Here is a 3,604-nt window from a genome sequence, read left to right as displayed (position 1 = left end):
TCAATTGGGTATGCAACAGAATTTTGATATAGAAGAATTGTGCACATCACTAGATTATCAATAGAATTTAATGCACAGACAAACAGGTGTACCATAAAAGTGAAATACTGGAATTTGTTTTTGAAGAAAACTAAAAAATTAAATACATCAACTAAATGATATATACTCACACACATACATGAATACACAAGAACATATATAATAAAGATTTACAATAGAAATTAAATCAAAACTCGTCACTCACCTTACAGTTAAATTAAAATTACAAGTAAATAAAAAATAAAACGAAGTAAATTTGAAAAATATTTATACAATCTAATCATACATATATACAATATTCACACAATATTTCTATCATGGAAAGTTGTAAAACATCCCACTCTACATACGGCAACATTGCAGAATGTACATTAGAAAGAAGTTTCAACTGGCCATTCACTGGGAGTTTTTCTTTGTGGATAAACATTCACGGCACTGCCTTTTGCGACCCCTGATTTTTTCTAATTTATGGAGATGGACCGAACTCTGGGATATCTCTCTGGCAGGCTTTGCTTTTCCTTCTTGTAGTTATTTTTTTGGAGGAATAACTTGCTCGAAACTGCAGATGGTTGCAGCGCTTGCAAGCCCCTCCTGATTTGGTATATAATATAAATGCATTTACAATGCTCATGTTTACTATACACCAAACCAGGTATCGCCACCATTTATTACCTGGTCTACCAACCAAATAACTCATCATCTGGTTCAGCCGATCTACACTGCCCATGTGCCTGTTATAATCAAGGTTCATAAATGGAGTGCCGTTTTCATCTACACATGGTTGTGCATTGGTAGATGGAAAATTTATTTGCCTCTTGTCTCTATGCAGTTGCTAGCAGATTTCCTTTCTGCTGTTGGATTGTTTCACCTCTTTTAATTTTGCTTTTTTTTATATCCAACAGCAGCCCTTTTCTACTAGCAATTACTGTAGCACACGTATATGTTGTCACAGCTTCTAAATCCACTGCAAGTTTGACCGAACTAAAAAATCGGTCAAAAAATAATATATGGCCTTGGTTATGGTATGGAATTGATAAATTCCAGACCACATTGTACCCTAGGCCATGCTGACTAACATTATTGTCTCTTTTTCCCTGTAGAAAAACTAAATCCACAGCAGTACCCACAGACTTTGATCCTCCATTTCATGGGCTTTCCTGACATATTCTGTTTGTTTACATTCTGCATAATGGTTTGTTTCCACAGTGATCGCTTCAAATAAGCATACTGGAAAAAATAAGAAAAAAAGTCTTAACGGTTGCGCTTCCTGAGAAAGACTATGGGTAGACTCCATCTCCCCAGAAATAAAAACATTTAAAAACTTTTTACTCCATTCCGATGTAAAATCGTCTTTGCTATCGCTGCTTTCAGTTTCTTCAGAATCACTGCTTTCAGTTTCGGATACAGAAATATCCGATTCATTCTTGTACACCACGTGCCTTTGTACCTCATTCATTCTTTTTCTTGATATCTCCATATCTTCCGTTGAAAAACTTTCAAACTCAGAATCACTACTTGATAGCATGAAATTCCTATCCATTTTCAAAGTTGAAAAAAAAATAAGCGTCAAAAAAATGTGGACAAAAATCTCCCAAAATTCACTAATTTCAGATATCATGTTAAACAATGTTGGATACTATAACTCAACTATTTACAAGGTGAAATCACGTGTTTTCACAAATGTACTAATGAGATTTGTGTTCAAATTCACATTTAAATAACAATGGATTTTCTCGGCTGGGTTGGTCTTATAAACCAAAAAATTTTTCAGCCGGGTTGGTATTGAAAGGGTTAATGTTCCATGTCTGAATGATTGCAATATTTCAATCATAAATTCTATTTTTGTGGAACTGGAGTAGGGTGCATCATTTTTATTCTGGTGAACCACAATAGCAAAATAGATTCTAGACCTATGTCTAAATTGTTTCACTGACAAAACTCCAAGCATCTATATCACCATCTGAATATGAAATGTCAAATATATACTTAAATTTTTTAAGTTTTCAGTTTTAACTTGAAAATTTAAAATAAAATTATTTTTATTGAAGAATATAGTTGAAGATATTTATTACAGACAATATTACTCTTTCCATCCTAGTATTTTTCTAACTAGAGAAAACCATTAACAACCAGCTAAGATATTGATGGTTTCAGTTATGTTGCTAACCCTGTGTTGTGTCTGATGTCCACACATGTCTAGTCAACGTACCTGTAAATACTGCTGGATAAGAAAATCTTGCTGTTCTAAGCAGTTGCAATAAAACAGTATTTTGTTAAACTTATATAACTAAATACAATTCCTTTGGGCATATGGGAAACAAAACTACTTCAATGCTTTAATAATTGTCTGAAGGCTGTTTTGCAACATATCTTGTGGTGCCATATTTACCACTGCATTGATATAACTAAAGGATTGTTTTGAAACAACTAGCCTTACTAATTTTTTCAAAATTAGCACTTTTCTTGTTATAATATTTCTAGGTGCAAAAATTTGATTTAACATACCTTTAAACAAATCTTAGCTTAATTATTTAATTATTGAAATTCATTGAAAGAGAATTATTAGAAATGTAAGCAGTTACTTAATATTTTGAGTTATATCATTGAATGTCTAAGAGCAAAAGTTAATTAACTGAATAAGATTGATGCAGTTTCAATCCTACAAGTGCACTGCATTTCTGAGAAGGAACAAAGGGATGTTTAACATGGTACAAAAGACTTAAAAGAGCACTGTATTTTTCATTAAAATGTATAAATACTGAAAAGTATGACAAGCCTTTGCACATTCCATCTACCAAATTTTATTTTAAAGGTTTTGATCTGCCTGAGGCTATGAAGGAGACACCTTAAGATGATGCACAATGGGATTGAACTCAGAATCACATAATCATTTATCTATGCCCCTTCATCAGTGTAATGTATTCAAAATAATAGTACACAGTTGAGTCTTCACTACTTCAGTTTAAACCAGTGGTTCTCAACCGGGATCCACAACTTGGGGGTGGGGGTGGGGTTAAAGTTTGTGCAATGAAATCAGATACCTCTATAATACCCAAAATATTTCAACTATTTTTTTTTATACACTTGATAATAATCAGTTGTAAAAATATAATAGGATTTTTTAAACATTGACTGGTTATGAGAGCTCACCTAAGTAAGATGGCATCTTAAAATTGTTTTTAGAATTACTTTTCTTTGAATTGCATCTTTTTAAATTTATTCCAATTGAAATATTTTTCAAATTTGCTACAGTGATGGAGTTTTACATGTCATCATCATCATCATCATCATCGTTTAACGTCCGTCCGCCTTCCATGCTAGCATGGGTTGGACGATTTGACTGAGGACTGGTTAAACCGAATGGCAACACCAGGCTCCAATCTAATTTGGCAGAGTTTCTACAGCTGGATGCCCTTCCTAACGCCAACCACTCAGAGAGTGTAGTGGGTGCTTTTACGTGTCACCCGCACGAAAACGGCCACGCTTGAAATGGTGTCTTTTATGTGCCACCCGCACAAGAGCCAGTCCAGGGGCACTGGCAACGATCCCGCTCGAAAGATTACAA

At 34.0% G+C, this 3,604-nt stretch overlaps 1 long non-coding RNA gene across 1 annotated transcript in view; it reads right to left on the bottom strand.

Moving 5' to 3' along the window:
• Nucleotides 1–290: 290 nt before the first annotated feature.
• LOC128248141 (uncharacterized) overlaps nucleotides 291–3,604 on the bottom strand; it is a 13,356-nt gene continuing 10,042 nt past the window's right edge. The window contains exon 2 of the long non-coding RNA XR_008264425.1: nucleotides 291–1,266. This is a non-coding gene — a long non-coding RNA (uncharacterized LOC128248141). The remainder of the gene's footprint in view (nucleotides 1,267–3,604) is intronic.

This window comes from Octopus bimaculoides, chromosome 6 (assembly GCF_001194135.2).
Source record: "Octopus bimaculoides isolate UCB-OBI-ISO-001 chromosome 6, ASM119413v2, whole genome shotgun sequence".
Lineage (NCBI taxonomy): Eukaryota > Metazoa > Mollusca > Cephalopoda > Octopoda > Octopodidae > Octopus > Octopus bimaculoides.
Note: the sequence above shows the minus strand (reverse complement) of the source record. Positions and strands in the feature narration are given on the sequence as shown.